We start from the raw sequence: 22,714 nt of genomic DNA, 5'->3' as shown, positions 1-22,714 counted from the left end.
AACATACGACGCGACCGACGCGATTGAGGCAATTTTGACATAACAACGTAACCATCGGGCACATCGGGTCCATCGCGTACAGCTATTTACAGGTACCCGACGCGATTAACGAGATGCCGATTAAATTTGGAGACCGAAAAAATGTCACCGGCAGTATCCCAAGTGTCGGGACCATCGGGACCATCGTTAGCATATCAAAATGCGCATGATACGACGCGATGATAAAGATGGACCAGATGTATATCGTTGTGGCCGTGCTAGGAAACAAGTACCGGTAGCAGAAATATGCCCCTTATTGTTTTCAGAAGTAGCATAAAAGTATATCTTGGAAAAATGGATCTTTCCATGATGATGTTATAAGTATTAATATTATTAGGTACTTATGTAATAGACAGGCGCTCACTAAGCAATTTGCTTAGTGGGCTATTCTGCGTAGGAAAATCGCATCGCATTGGTCATTTTAAGGGCCGTGCGATGCGATGCGATTTTCCTATGTAATTTATTCACTGTTCTCTTAGCCCCGGGGGATCGCATCGCATCTCCCGCAAAATCGCATGCGATTGTACGATGGCATTACACCCCCCCCCCATTATCCTTGCCACCCTGAAGCGTGGCGAGCGCAGTGAGCCCCGCAGGGGTGGTGGAATACATGTAAAGTAATCTGCGTCCCCTCGCTGGGCCCGCTGCGCTCACCACACTATATAAAATTAACTCCACGCCGATGTGGATAGTGGGGGATGAAAAGGTCGGAGGACGCATTCCGCTGCTCACTGCGCTTGCCACACTTCGGGTGGGGGGGGGGGTGTCTAAAACGTCGTTGTATGTCATACAATGATATCATTGTATAGCTAATGTAATGGCATCTTACTCCCTATGCGATCGTGCGGGAGGCGCAATGCGATCCCCCGGGGCTAAGAGAGCAGTGAATATATTACATAGGAAAATTGCATTGCATGGCCCTTAAAATGGCCCATGCGATTTTCTTAGGTTACCGTACGTATGCAAATTGGGCGCCCGTCTACTACATAAGTACCTATTATTATTATCATTGTTTATTTATATTGCGTCACAAGGGTTCTGCATTGCCTAACAAAATACAAAAACAAATGGGGAAAACAAGAAAGCAACAACATACAGTACAATAAAATTTAGGAAATGCACATGGTATATGCATCAGGGGACAAGACACCGAACTCATCATATGGGTGGCCGTAAACTGAGGGTTAGATGCCATAGAAGGAAGTATGGAGTAGAAAATAGTCTGAGATGGAAAAACACATGAGGGGAGAGTATGCGTGAGAGCTTACAATCTCAACGGGAGGGACAGACCTAAAGTAGTGACACATATAGGCTAGAAGTGAGCATGTAACAGTGGGTTAGTATGAGAGTTTGCTAGGTACATGTACTGTATGATGAAGAAGTGGTTTTTGATAGCCCTTTAAATATTTTTTTTAGAGAGGTGGAGAGTCTGATAGGGAGAGGTAGAGAAATCCAGAGATAGGAAGTACAATGGTCAAAATCTTGGAGGCAGGAGTGGGAGGAAGTAACTAGTTGGCAAGAGAGGTGACATGTATTTGTGAAGTGAAGAAGGCCAGTGTGAAGGTAGATTAGGACATATAATCAGTTGGGAGAGCAATGGGTCAATCCTTTGTATGTGAGTGTGAGAAGCTTGCATTGGGTTCAGAAGGAGAATGGCTTGTAAGAGGGGCTTGTAAGAAGGGAGAGGTGGACATATTACAATTTTAAACAAGCTACAGTAAGTTTAATAAAGTGCTGGGAAAGTGAGGAGAACGGTCAGGGGAAGAAAGGTATATTTGAGTATCATCAATATAGAGATTATATTGGAAGTTTAAAGAGTAATTGAGCTCACCTAAAGAGGACAAAGGAGAGGTCCAAGAGCAGAACCTTGGAAGACATCTGTACTGTAGGTAGTGGATGTGTTTGTGTGGGGTGGGAGGGGTCACAAGAGTAGACAGAGGAGATGGGGCCAAATAGGTAAAAAGACAGCCAGCAGAGTGTTCATAGGGCCCAACTCATCTACTGGAATCTGATTTCCTCTTATTGCCTTCCTTTCGATGATTTATAAGCACCCCGTGTATTTTATTTTTTCAAACACTGAAAATACTATGAAAAAGCTCAGATATTAATAAGGATAGATTTTTATTGTATAATGACTTTGATAAGGCCTTGAAAGTCAGTGCAAGGCCTTAGGGTCTCATTTTCTAACAAAGTTGGTGCCTGCAATGGCAAGATAGATTTTCAGCTGCAACGTTTGTCTGTGAGTTCTATAATTTCTTCTGACATAGCCTTGGGTTCAGGGTTGGATAAAGTATGCAATCCTGCCTTGGTAGAGAAGTTGGTGACACAACCGCAAGATGTGGTCTCATGTACATATATAATATGTATAAATAACTTAGAATAATAACAATAAACAGCATTTCTATAGGTGATATAGAGGGAATATAGTTATTATTTATTATTAGTTTTTTATATAGCGCACACATATTCCGCAGCGCTTTAAAGAGAATATTTGAACATTCACATCAGTCCTTGCCCCAGTGGATCTTACAATCTATATTCCATACCACATTGTACACTCACACACAGACATTTTAGGGTTAGTTTGTTGGAAGCCTCCACCCATCCGCCTGTGCTCTCTACTCCTCCTCCCATCTGCCTGTGCCCCCTACTCCTTTACCTATCTGTGTGTGCTCCCTTCTCCTCCACACGTCCGCCTGTGCTCCCCACTTCTCCACCCTTCCACTTGTGCCCCCTACTCCTCCACCTGTCTGCCAGTGCTCCCTTCTCCTCCACCCATCCGCCTGTGCTCCCTACTCCTCCTCCCATCCGCCTGTGCCCCCTACTCCTCCACCTGTTTGCCTGTGCTCCCTTCTCCTCCACCCATCCACCTGTGCTCCCTACTCCTCCCCCTATCCGTCTGTGCCCCCTTCCCCTCCACCTGTCCACCTGTGCCTCTTCCCCTCAACCCATCCATCTGTGCCCCCTTCCGCTCCAACCGTCTGCCTGTGCCCCCTTCCCTTCCACCCGTCCACCTCCTTCCTCTCCACCTGTGCCCCCTTTATCTCCACCCATCCCCCCTTACCCCCATCCACCTTTGCCCCTGAAACCTTCTCTTCCTTTATACTCTCTCTCTCATATCACTAAAACCGTCTCTTCCTCTTTCTCTCCTCTTTCTCTGTCCTATCCTCCCTGCCACTCTCTCACTCCCATTTGCAGCTTTTCTCCCCCAAACCCCCCTCTCTTTCCCTTCCTTACCTTTTTTTTCCATGAAACCCTCTTTGTCTCTAACTCCCATCTGTGTCCAATTCTTCTAAGGGGAATTGTACTGACAAAGGATGGGGTAGGGGCCTTTCAAAATTTTGTATGGGGCCCACAAAGTCCCAGTTATCCCCCTGCCGCTAAGGCAGCAGAGAGCAAGGAGCCAGGCAAGCTGTCTGTCTGGCATGATTCCTTTTTTCTTTTTTTTTATTATGTAGTGGGCTGTGATGTTATTGCAGGGGGGTATATCTGTGAGTGTAGGGCAACAAATTGCTTAGGGCCGGCTCTGTACATCATATTTAATAAAGTGGTGGTGGTGATGGGGGGCACAAATAAAAATCTTGCCTCCGGGTGCCTTGGTCAAACTTACGCCACTGCTCACAATAACAGCAATTAGATATAAATGTGTACTCCGTGTAAAGTAAATATGTTCTTTGTCCTCATCCATACAACTAGAAAAGCTTTACAAGAAATGTATTATTAAGGCCAGTTTGTTTTTCTTTTTCACTCCTCACTCACTTACGTTAGAATACACAGATTTGTTGCCTGTAGTGAAATATCAGTGGAGTACATAGCCTAAGAAAAGTACAGTATAATTGTCCTATATGTGAACCCACAGTTCTGCTAGTGATTGCTGCTGGCTAGATCTGAGGCGATGAGTCTTAATAGGAAGCTTGGTTTTCAGCAGGGACACATGTAAAGAAATAGTGAACTGGAAAACCAAGATCGCTGGCCCAAGAAATACTCTCATCAGGCAGTGACGGTATAAGAGGGTGAGACAGGGAACGCTGTATGTATACAGGCCAAGGATGGAGATGGCTGCAGGAGAACAAGCAAACAGCTGAGGTCAAGAAGAAGCTATGTCAGTAACAGAAGGTCAGGCAGAAATACAGTATAGCTAAACTAAATCTAGCCAAGTCTATTGCTCAGCTACCAGAAAATAGTGAGGGTCTTTCAGATGTGGACAGAGTTACTAACGCTGCTGCTTCCTTGAGAGCAACTATGATAGCTCTGTAGACAGGTAAAGTATAGGAGGTGTCTATTACAGGTAGATGCCTCCTTCTATTGTAGTGATCTGACCTGTGTCCTAAGACGCACAATTGGGCGGCTTGTGGAACCAATGGGGATGCACAAGTCGTCCAAAACAGAGGCCTGGAAATCTCAATGCAACAGTGGAGAACCCTGGCTTTTTCCCTCCACCTAAATTGAGGAAAGTGCTTCCATTTTTATAAACAGAGGCTGTAGCTGCCCCTTCCCACATGGAATTAGACAATCACTGACAGTTTGATGCAGTCCCTGCATCTTGTGTCACAGGATCCATTTGTGCACATGGGGAATGGGTCCTGAACATGTGCAAGGTACCAAACTATGGGACTTTCCACATCAGACCACACAGGGTCAACTTGTCAATGAAGCAGGAACATTATCATTTATATATATGTCTAGTGTCCATTTGTGTGTCTCCGAAATACTGCCATCTGTGGGCAGCGAGTGAAATGACATCTCCCACACATGCACAAACACAGAGGCAATCACAAGGTAGCAGACTAGCTTTCAAAGCATTTGCTTTGAGCGGGCTTACTAGTACTTCATAACTGATGTATTTTTACCATGGAAAATTGTGTGGGATATATGATATACTGCTTTTTAGGACCTTATTCAGGTACGTTCGCAGGCCTGTGTGCGTTCGCACAGGGGCCATTGTTTTTGCATGCATTGGGTGTGTACGCCCACATCGATCAAACTGATCCTTGTGAACGGAGGCCGGGGGGCAGGGGGCGGTCCATTAGCATATTTATTTATTTATTAACAGTTTCTCATATAGCGCATACAGATTCCACAGCGCTGTACAGAGTATAGTTGAACATTCACATCAGTCCCTGCCCCAGTGGAGCTTACAATCTATATTCCCACACACAGACATTCTAGGTTTAATTTTGTTGGAAGCCAATTGACCTACCAGTATATTTTTGGATTGTGGGAGGAAACTGGAGTACCCTGAGTAATCCCACGCAAACACGGGGAGAATATACAAACTCCGCACGGTTAGGACCATGGTGAGAATCAAACCCATGACCTCAGCGCTGTGAGGCAGTAATATTAACCATTACACCATCTGTGATGCCCATATGGGAACGCCCAGCGTTTAATGGACATTCCCATGAGAAGATGATTACATGGGCATTCCCATGAGAAGAGCTCAGCCAATCAGAGGGCTTCCCAGTGTTTAAACAATTATGCCACCACAGTAGTGCTAATGGACAGTGGAGTTCAGCAGTGGCGGAAGAATGGTTTAAAACACTGGACAGCCCTCTGATTGGCTGAGCTCTCTCAGCCAATCAGAGGGCTGCCCAGTGTTTTAAACAATTCTGCCACCACGCTGACCTCCACTGCCCACTAGCGATACTTTTAGCGCTATGCTACTGCCCTCTGCCATCCTCTTCCAGCACCACCTCAACATGGCGTTGACATCGGGTGGTGAAAGGGGGCACTTCTTGCACCACAAAATGCGATCAGATTCGATGGACATCGCACTTCTATGGTCGCATCGAATCCGATCGCATAAGTGTATGGGTAGCATAAGATGTGTATTTGACAAACATGCACAATAAGGTGGGCATCAGATGACCCTCCTAATACATAATGATTTCACACATTGCTTCCATCCTGTCTGTGTCCATTAATGACCATCACATCTCTATGATCAACTCATATCCAAAAAAAGACCAAATGTCGGCAAAACATATAGCAATTACCCAAACAATTAAAGTAACATAAAAAAGATTACTCGGGTGCCCCTAGGAGGAAAGTGAAACTGTAACATAGTTTTAAAACTGTCTTGCATTAGAAATACTGTGTCTGTAAACTCTCTATTTCAAAGTGTACAGTCTAAGTTATTTTTAGATCCTTTTATTTAATAGCAGCAGGTTACAATAGAGTAAGTGTCCATCACTGGGCGGTTAGCAATCATTGTCTGTAATTCACAGCCCACCTCCTCCTCCTCCTTTTCAAATTCTCTGTTCTCGTATCATGTTAAACCACTATGTTAGCAGCAATAAGCCTATCAGTGCCACCGAACACAATCACTGGTTATATTCCTGAGGCTGACAGCATAATTTGTTTTCACAATTGTCATGTATCAGATAAAGAAAACACTGTGAGACGGTGCAAAGAAAATACAAGAATAGAGCAAGAAAGAAAACAAGGTATGTAAGAATATAAAGATGTAAATAATACAAGGAAAACATGCATTCCACCATGTGCCTGATGCACTAAGCTTCAAAAGTGATAAAATGGAGAGTGATAAACAGCCAGCCAATCAGCTGCTAGTTGTCATGTCACAGACTGTGTTTGAAGAATGTCAGGCAGGAGCTGATTGGTTGGTTGTTTATCACTCTCCATTTTATTACTTTTGAAGCTTAGTGCATCTGGCCCCCTGACTGGACGTAGAAAATTTGATTATCATAAATACACATACCATAGGGGCCGATTCAGACCTAATTAATCAGGTCCGGAATAGTCCTGATGGAGGGGGTTTGTGGGTGCGCGAATATGTGCATGGGCAAACCCCTGGTGCAAACGCCTACGGTGAGTTTCACACTCGTGGGGCAAAAGGTCACTGATGGGAGGGCAGGGGGAGGTCACTGGGGTCGACCAAGCGTTTTATGGGGGTGCCAACAAAAATGGTGGGTGTGCCCATAGACACGCTGGGTGTAATCCTGCAAATGCAGGCATGCCCATGCAACCTCAGGGGAAGACGTCACATGACATCAGTGCCCGCACCCAATCTTGCGGATAGTGGCCATCTGAAAAGTAAGCATAGACTTACTACGAATTTTGCAGCCTTACAAGTCCACCAGACGCCGCACGCCACCCGCAGTGCAGGCCACCCCACCTTGCATGCCATGATCCCCTGCGAATCCCTGCACGGCTGTGAAAGGATGATTTGCATAATCATCCATTTGCAGCCGGGGAGACATAATTCATTGGTCGGCTGGGCGTTCCCATGGCCGATTCCCTCGGCCCACCGCCCCAAGCGCCCCGCCAGCAGTCTTGGGTGCTTGCACCCAGCAAACACTCTGCACATGCGCATAAATGCATATGCACAACATCAGTCTCCCATGCGAACGGACCAGAATAAGGTCCTTAATGTGCAAATTAATAACCTTTTTTATGCAGAACACTCTAAGTGAAAATTCATGTGTTTAGCAAGATAAATATATCACTATTAATAAAAGCATTCAAATAATTGAACCCACAAAAGTCATACAAACATAATGTTAAGGTGCCCATACACAATGGTGTGATCATTGCATGCGTTTTGAACACGATTGCATCGCATTGCATGCAATTTGCAGGCCATTTGCATGTGATGCAATCAAAATCTAGTTTAAAAAGTATGTGCCGCATATTATTTTTGAACTGTGCGATGGGATGTGTGCAGGAGCATGCACCGCACCCACAAAAACGCACCATGTATGGGCACCTTCATACATCCAGTGGATAGACAGTGCTTATTCCTATTATTGTAAATGGACCAAGTCCCAAATGGTAATGCTGATAGTGGAGGCCTAAACTGAATAGGCAAAGTTCATCATGTATGGTAGTAAGGACAATAATCACCGATGGAGGAAAAGTCCTGCAGAATTCTGTAGCAGAGAGTCTTCACTAGATACACAGAGGTTTATTTACTAAGATGGGAGTTATATTAAAGAGGGAATGTTTATATGGGCAACCAATCAGAATCTACTGTACTTCTTATTTATCAAGCACCTCCTAGAAGATAAAAGAAAGAATCTGATTGGTTGCCTATAGCAACATCCCGTATTTAACAGGACTCACATCTTAGAAATAAACTCAACAGTGTCCTGGGTCCCAGCGATTTGCAGTTGCCACGGGCCACGAACAATCCATATTGGAGCTTCATAAACAAAAGTCCAGATACCGGTCCAGGCACTTGTGAGACCCTGTATGTGGGGGGAGATAAATAACTAAAGTGTTTCGCTGCATCTGCTTGCAACTTTCAAAGGTGACTCATGCTTTTATGATATATACAGTATCTGTCTCAATACCGGATAAATTAGCACCGATTAAGATGGCATTCACAGAAATTGAGTGCCAAGCGAATTTTTCAATATACAGTAGGTGTGAAAATCACCAAGCAAACATTTTTATTCATCATAATGACCTGTAATGTTTACCTTACATAGGAAATATAATCTTTTTTTACACATTTTTATTTTAATTTATATAACAAATGTGAGTGACAGCTGGCAATTTTAGCGGATATTTTGCACATCTCTCACAGAGATGTTGGCACTCAAATGGTTAAAAATTAACTTCTATTTTTAGTCTGTCTCTTAATCTTACCGATGTGCTAGATAAATGCATTTGCATGATTATCGTAATTGGTGCTAAGTTATCGTTTATTGGTGAGTGCCCTTGCTGGACCTGTTTAGGCCCTATAGCTTTATAAATTTGGAACATGAACTGTTACCTTAAAGGAGCACCCATGCTGATGATTTTAGTAGGCTGTGGGTGCTGATCCATTATGTTGACCTGATGAAATTGCCACGCTAATAAATGGTAATGAAACATTGTCGTAAACATGCCTAATTTGTGATTGTTTGAATTGGAATAACTGAAAAGAGGTGCGCTATATCACCTATACCCAAACAAGTGACGCTCATATTCAATATATTCAATAAAAAACTATAATTGATAAAAACAAATGAACATTTATTAAGGGTTTTCCAGCAATTGTAACGTCAACCACATTTTCAAGGTGTCACATATAAGATCAATTCGCAGTCCAAAGCGTTTCGTCCCTCAGGACTTCATCGGGGGCAAATGAATGAATTTCTAGAGGTAGTACATCCTCTAGAACAGGCATGTCCAACGTTGGCCCTCCAGATGTTGTGAAACTACACATCCCAGCATGCTTTGTCACAGTTTTGCTATTAGAGAATGCTAAAACTATTGCAAAGCATGCTGGGATGTGTAGTTTCAAAACATCTGGAGGGCCAACATGCCTGCTCTAGAACAAGAGGAGATGATATGTCCTTTATAGTGATCAAGTGAAGATGGTATGTCCTTTGCAGCAATTATTAGTGCAATAATAAAGGTCGTAGTTGGACCACCTATTTAACAAACGATTATAGAATACTCAGGGAGACGATGGTAGACTATGAATCTTTCCTACAGTATCATAAAAAAGCTTTCTCAGTGGGAAACCATGTATTGTAGCACAGGATCTCTGAGAGCCAGTGTGCTGATATTTCTTCCCTTTTTTGCATTATTCTATGGCTCTGACTTTTGTGAACTGTAAAGTCCTATACCTGAATGGCGAATCTGAAAAGATTTTTTTTTTTCAAAAAAAAGATTTTTCTTAATTTTTTCATATTTTTACAAAACATTTTTCAATTGTACTGTATTTAATTTTTCATGATACTTATTTTTTTATTTTTTTATTTTTGATTCAGCAGTGATATATAGCATGTGCTCTAGACAGTCAATAGGCCATTTGGTTGCTACATAACATGTTTTGCAGAGAAACACACATGAGTTTGTATAGTTCCGGGCTATATTTATGACTGTAATTTGATTATCTAGGTGTTCTTTCAGTATGTGTGCAAATGTGTCCTGGTATTTCCCCTTTATTTTTATAAATGTAAGAATTATAAAAATAAAAATCACTAAATAATATAAAAATATCCACAAAAAAATCTAAATATTAGTTATATAATATCAACATTGATTATTGATACCTAGGATAAGATATAGGGCCTTATTCTGGTTGGAGCGGCCGGGCCGTACGCGTACGTCCCGGGGTTTTTCATGATCTGCGCATGTGCAGATACGCTAATGCGCCGGCGCGAACACTCCACAACGCTTACGGCCGGGCTCTCAACGTGCGAAAAAACCTGTACGCGAGTGTACGGGTAATGGGGCGGCATAGGGGCGTGTTGATGGGAGCGGCCGAAATAATGAGGGAAAATGGGCGTAAATATGGGCGTACACGGGGGTGTGCACCAAAAATGAGCGGTGCTACTACCGCACGATCGACTAAGGCACCGTTCATTTCGGACACCAAACAGGCGGCCGCCAACCGCCAGCTCAAACCACCCCTACAGATACCGCATGCCAGCGTGCGCCTGAGTTGGCTAATTAACGCTGATTACTACTCAAACACATACACCTGAATGTAATAAGCAATGCTGCAGTCTATTAAGTCCAAACCATGATTTCACTGCCTGCAAGCCACACATACAGCACGCAAACACATTGGAAGCTTATGTTTCTATACTTCTCCACATTTAAAGGTTTGTTTAATTTAAGGTAAGAATCTTTTTATACGCTAAGGTAGGTATTTGCTAAACAGTTAGACACATTCACTACGTGCTTTCATAGACTTTACGCAGTAGCACACTCAATCTACACAAGTCGACATGTGTCAACGTGTTCACTCTAATACTAACATAGGTTTTGTATTTAGGATACAATAACATAAACCACATCTAACACCTACAAAGGATGTTTCAGCAATGTTTGAAGCCCATGACCACTATTTTCCACACAATCTTTGTATAGTACCCAAAATAATGACCTGTACCACTATCTCATCTGCTATGATTTGGATTTGACTACACTCTGGATGTAAGATGCCACCAATCACATTATTGCACTCTCATCTCTCTAACAAAGGATTCCTACATCTGCTTATGACACTGTCAAATCATATATATTTAAAAAGTTATGCATGTTTGTTCACAAGCTAATTTATCATGTTTGGCCCATTCACACATCTTTTTTTAGGGAGGACACATATGCATTCCTACACAAATGTACCTTTTCACCCTTGTTTGTCTGCCTCACCCACTCCATGAGGAAAGCATTGTTCTGGACCTGCTTTTACCTACTACTGTAGGAGCTACCTCACCTGCACACAAACTGCTTTCTCACCTATTAAGTTGCTCTGCACATGTGCTGACACAAACTAATTAGCAGGGAAAAGTTGGATAGGAACATGGGAATGGCCATGGAGAGGGTTACACATGGGAAACTTCGACCACACTTCAACAAATGTTCAAAAATACCCTGGTCAGTAAGTACACATAAATCTAGTATTTGTTTCACACAAGAAATGACACATACCACAATTTAGATTTAATTTGTAAAATAAATTTATTTGCTGTTCAGCATCACAGCTTGACACTTTAATGTGAGAAATCAAATAAACAAATAAAATAGACACACAAATAATAAAACAGCCAGAACAAGAGGTTGCATATCTCCAAACATGTGTTACCCTGCAAATGCAATGGTGAAAGAAATGGGGACACCAGAATACGTACTGCAACAACCAGGGTGAATACTAAGCAAGATACACACCACCAAAAAAAAATATCCTGCATTTGTAGAGGTCAAAATACGAACTTTCATGCCCATGGCACGCAAATGGATCGATGGCCAACTCAGGAAGCGGATGTCCAGTGCAATTTAAACCTTTGGCCTCCAACCACAGAGGAAGTGAACCAGGTCTCATTTGGGCCCTTTTTTGCCCCTTTTAGATGGGGCCTTGGGGACAGGGGCCTTTGGCTCAGCTGGCTTTCGGCGTCTTCCCCTAGTCGACACAGGAGGGTCAGCCGAGGTGGAAGGTTGGGGAGCAGCTTGGGGTGGGGCAGCAGATGGGGGATTGTCCCTTAGGGACCTGGCGGTGGACAGCTGCTCCGCAAGAAGTTCATTCTGGCGGCTGAGGTGTTGGCCAATGCTTACTATGCCAGCCGCCAGAGTTTCATTAATGCGGTTCAAGGCCTCAACCTGCAGCTGGTTTGTGGCCTTCCACTCCGCCAGAAAATCCGCCACCTGCTGCTGACGGATCGCAGCATCCACCCCTTGCTGCTCGATCCTGTCCAGCGTCACCAACAGGCTCTCATTCCATGTCTCCTGTGGCTGGGGCTGGGGGCGACGTCTTGGTGGAGGCTGGACCACTTGCTCCACCTGTGGCTCTGCAGAGGAAGATGCTGCCGGTACATCCTGGCTTTCTGCTTCTGCTAGGATAAGAATTGAAAACAATGTCACCATCACATACGCAATAAAAAATATCTTTCTAAATACAATGCATTACTGTGACTTACCATCAAAAGCAGCAGCAAAGACCTCCGCCGGGAGCTCACTGTCCATATTGGAGATCCCCCTGATCTCCCCCACATCAATCACGTCACAGGAGTCCAGCTCCAGGGGGGTATACTCCAAATGGTCCGGCATAGGACCTCTCCCGGTGGACATGCTGTGGTTGTACCGGTCAGTCATCTTCCTCTTCAGTGTACTTTTGAAGTCAGTCCACCTACAAGTTTAAAAATACAAATATCACCATGAGATATGTGCACCACTGTGCTACGTGTAGGGTTACCACCTAGTCCCTTTAATTCCGGACACATGTTACTTACACAGGTTCTGTGGCAGTTTAAAATTAGGTGAAGTGGAGTCTTGAAGTCAGCCAGCCACAGAACCTGTGTAATTAATATGTGTCCGGAATTAAAGGGACTATGTGGTACCCCTAGCTACGTGACATTTCCTAGTGTGGGTGATCTTATGTTTTTTTGCCATATGTGTCCCACACACACATTCATGTCTCAATTAGGAGGCATTTCAGTGTCTCATCTCATTCATTAGGCCACTAAATGCACATACATACATCACTATGCAGAAATGACATCATCCATGGCCAAATTAGGCACCTCCACCTGGTGTGAAACTACACATTCCACCATAGCTTGACAATGTGGTTATTATGGAGTAATTTAACTATGGAATGGCATACTGGGATGTGTAGTTTCTCACCAGCTACATGTGCACAGTTTGCTAAATCTTGTTTCAGTAGCATCATATGGAACATGTTACAACAACTCTTTCAAAAACACACTTTCTCTTGTCCCATCACATACTTCACATGAGCAGAACTGTGCCCATAACCTCACATCACACCAATGGTGCATGTTTCATATATCAATGTGGGTTATTAGACATGGTTGTGTTCACATGTGACATTGAAGTGTAGCACTATCTACAAACACACCTTTCTATTAGTCTCAAAACATACATGTAACATATGTACACACATATGACATCAGGGGGACAAAGACCAGGGCAATTTTTCAGCAGTCTCCAGCAGGAACTGAGGCCCTTATTCTAGTTCACTCTTTCTGCCCAAATATTTCTTTGATGGACAAAACCATGTGCACTGCAGGTGAGGCAGGTGTAAAACCCCACCCAAATCTGATTATCTCTGCACAAGTAACACCTGCCTCACCTGCAGTGCACATGGTTTTGTCCATCAAAGAAATATTTGGGCAGAAAGAGTGAACTAGAATAAGGGCCTCAGTTCCTGCTGGAGACTGCTGAAAAATTGCCCTGATCTTTGTCCCCCTGATGTCATATGTGTGTACATATGTTACATTGCCCTGACAAACACACTAACCTTTTCTTCACCGCGTCCCAAGTTCTGACCACTGGTGCCACCTGGTTCACTTCCTCTGTGATCTTGTCCCAAAGGTTTCTCCTTGCACTGGCACCCGGCTTCCTGGTTGCCAATTCAATCCATTTGCGTGCCCTGGGCACTAGAATTCGCATTTCGGCCTCTACAAATGCAGGATTTCTCTTTCTGGTGGTGGTATCCTGCTCAGTCATCACCCTAGATGTTGCAGCACGTTTTCTGGTGGCCCCAGTTCTCTCACCATGCACCTGCTGGGTCACACCTGTTTGGAGAGATGCAACCTCTTGTTCTGGCTGGTTGCTTGGCCCTTGTGGAGCTGGTGGAGGTTCACCAGGGCCTGTTACTGAGGGGCCCGCTTGATCTTGCAGGCGACTCCTCTCTTGGGCCCTCCTTCTCCGCTCCTGTTCCCTCTTGTTCAGTGCATCAAGCAGGGATTGTGCTGTAGCTCTCTGCAGAGCGTCCTCAGCTGCAGAATCGTCTGAGTCAGACATGTTTGCAGCAATTGTGGGCTGCATCTGACTGAATATTTATATGTTAATCTCCCGCCATGAACAAGGGGGCGTATATTTTTTCCCGCAATGTAGATGCAAATTTACGCCGATATTTCCCGCCGATAATTCCCGCTTAAATTACGCAGGTCTCAACGCACCTGATCAATCACCTGTATATGCACATACACAGGTTGTGGAGTATTGTGGGCTACATCGTGAAATGTGTGCACCTGTCATTCCAATGATGAGTGTTGTCAGCTGGTATCTGTTGGAGTTCGTGTATGCCTTGTGAGTCACATTTCAAAACATCACGTTACAATGCTTTCCTTACATATGTAATGTATAGGAAATTGTCATACAGCAACATGTCGCATTGTGGCCCTTTAAGCAGCGTAGTTATGACTAGAGGGTTGCGTGTATTATTTTCCGCACACTGTAAATACAGTACTTCTCTCTATGGATATCGGTGTATCGTGCCCCCTTTAAGCAGCGTAGTTATAAGTAGAGGGTTACGTGTATTATTTTCCGCACACTGTAAATACAGTACTTCTCTCTTCATTGAATGCATGCTGTTGGTTGTGGTGTGTGTATATCGGAACGGTCCGCGTAAGTTTCTATTCGCATCCAGTTTGTTAATGTAAGAGGGATTAATAAAGTTAATACCAAACAAACAATTTTTTCGACCAATCAGCAAGCACCAAAAGTGATATATGTACCTGCAATTAATAACTGCGCCATTGCCACTATGACTTGTCCTCGAGCTAGGCCCTTTTCCACCTCAGAGCTTTTGGCCCTGGTCGAAGTTATGGACCGTCACCTGGGGCCCAGGGGCCCATATGTCAGTAATGCGGACAAGCGGCGGGCGTATACTGCTGCCCGCCGCCTGATCTTCTCGACGACCGGCGTCCGCAGAAGCCTGGGGCAGGTTGAGCGGCGCTGGTCAAACCTGCGCAGGCGGCAGCCAGTGTTCCTCAGCAGCCTTCGCCGCCATATTGCCCGATGTAAGTTTTGATTACTAGTATGTCAGCGTTTTTTAGCAATGTTTTGTGTATTTTTTATAAATATGTTCCTGAGTATGGGGGTGTATATGGGTGTATATGGGGGTGTATATGGGTGTATATGGGTGTATATGGGGGTGTATATGGGTGTATATGGGGGGTATATGGGTGTATATGGGTGTATATGGGGGGTATATGGGTGTATATGGGTGTATATGGGGGGGTATATGGGTGTATATGGGGGGTATATGGGTGTATATGGGTGTATATGGGGGGTATATGGGTGTATATGGGGGGGGTATATGGGGGTGTATATGGGGGGTATATGGGTGTATATGGGGGGTATATGGGTGTATATGGGTGTATATGGGGGGGTATATGGGGGTGTATATGGGGGGTATATGGGTGTATATGGGGGTGTATATGGGTGTATATGGGTGTATATGGGGGTGTATATGGGTGTATATGGGGGGTATATGGGTGTATATGGGTGTATAGGGGGTGTATAGGGGGGCGTTTAAGTAGTTGATCAGTTTTTGGGTGTAGGATATCAAATAGTTTGCATGATAAATGTCTGAAATATCACAGCAATGATAATTTTGAAGGTTATGAGCATGACTAATGTGAATTTTTCTTTCCCCCTTTTTTATGAAACCCAATCTTCGATTTCTATGCCATCAACATGAACATTTCAGCACGGGCAAGGGCACGCATGGAAGCCCGGGAGCAGGCAGCCCGGGACCAGGCAGCCCGGGACCAGGCAGCCCTGGAGGAGGAAGAGGAGGAGGAGGAAGAAGAGGAGGAGGAAGAGGAGAAGGAGGAAGAAGAGGAGGAGGAAGAGGAGGAGGAGGAGGAGAAGAAAGAGGAGGAGGAAGAGGAGGAGGAGGAAGAAGAGGAGGAGGAAGAAGAGGAGGAGGAAGAGGAGGAGGAGGAGGAGAAGAAAGAGGAGGAGGAAGAGGAGGAGGAGGAAGAAGAGGAGGAGGAGGAAGAAGAGGAGGAGGAAGAAGAGGAGACACTGGGTGCAGTTTGGACCCACACAATTTCCCCATCCCCTTCCCCCTCCACAACCCCCTCCCCAACCCACACCCCCTCCCCCTCCCCAACACTGGAGACACTGGGTGCAGCTTGGACCCACACAATTTCCCCATCCCCTTCCCCCTCCACAACCCCCACCACCTCCACAACCCCCACCCCCTCCACAACCCCCACCCCCTCCACAACCCCCCCCCCCCCTCCCCAACCCCCCCCCCCCCCCTCCCCACCCCATTTCCTACCCCCCTACACCTCTCCACCACCCACCCCCAAACCTTTCCACTCCCCACTCACACCCACTACCTCGGTCCAAACTCCAGGACCATCCCCCTTGCTCCTGACCCCCCCAACCACTGCACAGCCAACCAGCGGCAACCAGGATGGCTCAAGTAGCCGTAAGTAAATAATGTGTCTAATGTTGACCTACACATTTCTACACATAAACAATCACAACAACCACATATGTGTATCCAACATCAACATTAGTTGCAACATATCACTGCAGGGCGACCATGAGGTGTGTCCTGTCCTTCTCCAGGAACAAGGCTCCCCTTGGTGGTTTTTTGGAATGTGGCCATGCCTCACCCCTTGAATAATTGACATAACAGTACATCCAATGAGATATCCGACATTAGTGGTGTGGTAGTTATGTGGCTCCAGGTGTTGGGTAACTCCAGTTCCCAGCATGATGTGCAACATAGGGCCGGATTATAATGGAGGCGCAAGGGGTCAGTGCCCCTGGGCCCCCCTCTAGCATTTAACAAATGACTAACGCATTATTTGCATTATCTGTAGTTTAGTTTTGTCTCATTTTTAGCTGTAGAATGCACTCCAGAGCCATCTGAAGTGGGTAATTTATTTGTTGCTAACCCTGTATAATGGCTCTTATTCTAGCTGTCTTGCTCGAGTGCGAATTCGCACCCTTGCGAGTCAACCAGAATCCGCCCTGCGAATGGTGGTACGCCCGCCCCCCCCCTTCGCAAGTCGGGTTCGTTCGCCTGGCATGCAAATAAATCCATTCGCATACCATTGGGAACCTCCCTCATCTTTCGATGGTCGCCAACGATCAAATTCTGTTTAGAGGTGCACGCATATGTAAGGGTGGTCCAGACCACTCGTACATATGCGTGTAGAAATCCAGGGAATTGGGCGGGACGCATTAGCATGTGTGCGCCGAGCATTTTCATGGGAACTTCTAAAAAACGCTGGGTGTTCACATATGATAATGATAACATATGATAACAGGTACCCCACGCCCCTCAAAAGGCAGGGAGCGTGCACTCGGCAAACAGATTTTGCACATGCGCAGAAACATCGGTCCCCCTAGCAAATTCGTGCAAGAGGGAGTCAACCAGAATAAGGGCCAATGTTTCTAAATGGTGCAGACAATAGTTGAAAAATGTGATAAATATTTGAGGTTCACAACTGTTGAGGTGCTATAAAGTGTCTTATAAGTAAATATAAGAACTATATAATAGCAGTTAAAATATTAAATATATTAAACATATGATGTATTGGCTTACATAAGAAATGTGTGGTTTGGTTCTCCAGATGTCCTAATCCACCCGAATCCCGTGGTTCCAAACCAAAACCCAGTCCAGATATTGATATTTTGAGGTTCAAATTTTAAATCTGAGTTTTTATTTAAAAAAAGTTTTGTATTGCAAAAAATCCATCATATTAGGTTTTGTATTTTATTGATTTTTATTATTGGTATTTGATTTTTTTTATAGAGTTTTAATAAAACCAAAAAACGAAATCCGAACCAAAACACTTGAGGGTGGTTTTGCTAAACACAAAGCACGAGAATGAATCTGAACCAAAACCAAATGAGGACAAAAACCAAAACACAGGTATCTGCACACATCTCTTTTTTAGCAGTGTGGCCGCAAAGAACTTAGGTCATGAGTTCAATTAACAGTCATGGCTAGAGTCGACCTGGGGCATGAAAGTCACAATGGGAAAGCAGATATAAGAGACCTTTTTGAGGGGTGTGGCCAGTCTCCAGAATGGGTGTGGCCATCTTTTGCAAAGGTTTAGCTAACCATTAGAGAGCATATGGGCTGGGCCCCTTGATAAGTATATATAGTAAATACTGCTAGTGCATGCATGATAATGTACCAGATTAATAACAGCAATGCACTTCAGGAAATACAATATAGCATAGTCCCAAGAGGAGATGGGCCCCCTGGCAGTGGAGCCCACCGGGGGTTTCCCCTTTACTCCTGTGGGTCAGTCTGACCCTGGTCATGGCCCATCTGTGTGGTGGAGTTTATATGGGTTTTCTCTGGGTCCTCCAGTTTCCTCCCACTACAAATACATACAGTACCAGATGATGACATGTTTTAAAAGGCACCAGGCCAATAGGTGGCAGTGTACTGAATTTGTCACAGTTCATACTGAAGCCTGCACCTGAAATAGACCTGCCCTGAAGATATGTATCTGAAATGAATAGTATCATACTATGTACATATATTGTAATGAGACATTTTCCAATCCACACCAAATCAACTAAAACCAAATCATAGATTACACTGGTGACACAAATATAGACTGTCAGTGTTAATGGATAGTTACTGTTCTGTCTAGACCAGTGATTCCCAACCTCTGTCCTCAAGGCACACTATGGGGTATATTTATTGATGTGTGGTTTTATAGAAGTTTAGCTGTTTACCATAGCAACCAATCAGATTTTACTTTAGAACTTTTAAGAAAATAATAGCTAACATATGATTGGTATTAGTATTACTATTGGCGACATCTCTACATCTATTAACCTGCACTTTAGTAAATATGCCCCTTTAAAGTCCCGGTTTAGTGATATTTATGTTTGAGCTCAGATTGTTACATCAAAATATCTTAGGTACTAATAAGTCACATGTGCTCAAGTATAGCTACAGTATCTCTCAGACCTGAACCATAAGGGTTTAAATCAGGGTTGCCTACCTGACCCTCTCCTTCAGGGAGAAAATGCTCTTTTCCTGTGGTGATAGTTCATTGATAAGAACAATGTTTCACCACAGGTGATGGCAATCATACAGGGAAGTCCAGGAACAGAGCATTTTCTCCCGCATGGAGAGGGTCAGGTAGGCAAATATGGTTTATATAAACCTGGAAGGAGCATTTCCTTCTTGAAAAAGAAGGAGTTCTATCGAAAATGGATTGTATCGCATAGCAAACATTCTGATTCTATCTATTATCTTCTAGAAGGTGCTTAATAAATAATAAATAAGAAGTAGAATCTGATTGGTTGTTACAGGCAATATCCCATTTTCAATAAAACTCCCATCTTAGTAAATGTTTCCTTTGCAGTCCCATGAGAACAAGAACTACAGTATGTGCCTATGCACATCCTTGCTGGCGGGTCGCCAGAACGTACGCGCTGGCGACCCGCCAGCAGCCTCGCCAGCGAGGAGACTGAGACGCGCGTGCGTCTCACGCGCACGCGCGTCTCAGTCTCCGTCGCTAGCGTGGCGGAAACCCTGTCCGTCTCCGCCTCAGGGAGACGGACGGGGTTAGGGGGGGGTTAGGGGGGATGCGGGCAGGCGGCGGGGACCCCGGGTTACCGCCGGCAAGCCGGCGGGGACCCGGGGAAACGTTTGGAAGCGACGTCCCCTTCTCACGATCGCCATGGCGCTGGCGGGGGATGGCGGCTGGCGACGCCAGCGCCATCCCCTGCAAAGATGGGAACAGACCCATCTGTACATTGATTTGGGGTATTACCTTTGGAATGGCACTCCCAACAGTAGATAAGTATCACACTTAGGGGGTTATTCAATCTTGAATTCTGACAGAACATCCCAACAGTTGGAATCCTTGGAGCGTTTTCATCTGATCTGACCGTAACTCGACAGCTGGAATTCAATGTTCTGGCTGTGGAGTGTCAGAAAGTCCGTGGATAGGCAAAAACGGGCACAGATTGACAAAAAAAGGTTGTGAATTTGACAATTGGCGGCCGTTACTATCAATACAGATCTGACTTGAAAAAAGTTGGATCTGACACCCTAAGGTGATTATTATTATGGCATCATAGGCTCCCCCTAGTGCTCTGAATCACAGTTACTGTCGTTTCCATATGGACCCATAATCCATAGGCAAACACAGGTGGGGGGGAGTTCTGGTTGCCGAGAAACCCCCCTCCTCTTGGCAAGTGCCTTAAAATATGACAACAATAGCACTGGTATATAATATGATCACTATAGCTATCACCACATCATGCAGTTTAAGGGACAGAGCAGAGTTGCTGCACATGCCCAATGTACCAGCTTTTTCTACCACATTTACTAGATGTGTGGATCTAAGCCCTCAAACATTGCAATGGAGAGCAGCTGCCAGGAGGAAAAGACAGGAGCCTTACCATGAAGTGGGAGATTGTGAGCTTTGAAACAGCAGTACTGGTTCTATAATGTTTGTGTATTTATGTATTATGATATGTTTAACCTTTTCCTGACCACTTATTTTATTTAAATGTTTAAGGCAGCCTATACTATACCATCTGTACTGTTAAATATTAATACTGTATTCCATACAGTATCTTGTTTAAAAAAGACCAATATTTAGAGCTTTTACCATTCCTCCAGACTCTCGTACTTACTCCAATGCAGAGTGGGAGATTTTGGATTACATTTGGAAACCCCCCTCTAAAAATCCTGTGCTTGCCACTGTAATCCTCCACTAAACTTGAAAGCGTTGCACTGCTATTACATTGTATAAACCAAGGTAATGACTATTTGTCAGGCTGGAACTTTCTTTGTAAAGGTGTTAGACTTTATAGCTCAAAATAGCCATTTTTAATTGGCCCTAGTGTAATATCCTTTGTAATCATTTTGTCATACAGGCTATGGATGTGACAGACAACCAAGCTTGGTGTTATGGCCTGGTGGGTAACACACTTTGTTGAAATAAAAGTGAAAGTAAGTGCAAATAAATATTTTTTTTTAAATTGGGTACAACATAAAGGTGTTTTCCAATGAAAGTGGTTCATCATTGTCTAAGGCTTTCCTGTTGACCATATATCAGATCAGCTTTCATCCAACTAGTTGGTTGGATGAAATAATAATTTGGTACGGAATGGGAGGAAATTAAATTTCTAAATCCGAAATTTGGTCCCACTATTTGGAGTCTGAAAAAAACGGTCAGTCAGACAATATACTGTAGTTGAATTTGTTTGATTTAAACAATCTGACTGAATGTTTTTATCCATTTTCCTGGGTTTCTGAGCAAATTGCTGATTGTCGTATGCTACCGTCCAGTACCAGATTTTCAGTCCAACCAACGAACTAGTTGGATGAAAGTTGGTCAAGAATATGGCTACATCATGCTCCATGTTTCGAAAATATTCAGTTTAAATAGTGGTATATAATATACAAGTGTTATCACAGCTCTTTTGATGACCAAATGGGAGATTTAAATAAAAATATAAAATAAATAAAATTAAGATAATTCACCTTATTTTCAAAGTTTTTAGTGAAAAGCAAGAAATAACTTATTTTAGTTATATTTTAATTACTTTTTTAATACCTTCCTTGGCAATTACATAATTACTTGGTCCCAAAAATAACAACATTTAATATTCAGCTGAATATAAATAAATAACTATATTTTATGTGTTCTATTCTAAGATTAAAGACATCATTTTCATAGAGCCTGACTACAACCATGGAATCCAGCTTTAAAGATACTGTACACATACACAGATACACACTATCAGCTATTGCCAAACATACTGTATAATAGTACACAATTTACAGTAGCTAACACAAGGCATTATGAAGAACAGTTAGGAATTTGATAAGCTGAGATCAATATCAGATGCATTATCACTGAATCACAGTTAAATATTTATTAATCTGTTAATGTGGCAAAAGGAAACATGCTGCACTACAGTATATGTTTGACAATCCTAAAATGTGCTGTATACAAATAAAGTCGCACTCATCGTTGCTGCTCATGACTGTTTGGACTGCCAATGTCACAACCACAGTGCGGAATCGCTATGACATGCCATCACCACTCAATGAACCATGGGAGCGTATTATACGCACCTGCGTGTCAGTGGGACCATGCCAATTGCTACCTATGTCTCATGTGGTGATTGTCAGGGCAACAATGACTGTGGCTACATCTGAATGCTGTTTCCTGTATAGCCGAATTAACTGTCTTCTACAGTAATGCTGTATAAATAGATTTTTTTACTATATAGATCATAGGAGCTGCCTTGTAAAGCATATTGGGGTGCTTCTGTTACTCTTCCCAATGTAACTCACATATTGTATGCATCAAAATGGTTAGTGCCAGTGGCAGCACATATGTCGGGGGTACTGTTACTACTCAATCCTCTACAGCACCCTGAGAGATGGCTTGTATGCCAAGTGTATGAAGATATTGTTTCCCATCCAAGTAAATCATTCTGGCAACCA

The 22,714-nt window shown here is 43.8% G+C and overlaps 1 protein-coding gene across 1 annotated transcript in view; it reads right to left on the bottom strand.

Annotated features, from left to right (window-relative positions):
* LOC146026016 (sodium- and chloride-dependent GABA transporter 3) overlaps window positions 1–22,714 on the bottom strand; it is a 176,249-nt gene that overhangs the window by 150,927 nt on the left and 2,608 nt on the right. The gene's annotated exons all lie outside the window — the stretch shown is intronic.

This window comes from Crinia signifera, chromosome 8 (assembly GCF_055691185.1).
Source record: "Crinia signifera chromosome 8, ASM5569118v1, whole genome shotgun sequence".
NCBI classification, from domain to species: domain Eukaryota; kingdom Metazoa; phylum Chordata; class Amphibia; order Anura; family Myobatrachidae; genus Crinia; species Crinia signifera.
Note: the sequence above shows the minus strand (reverse complement) of the source record. Positions and strands in the feature narration are given on the sequence as shown.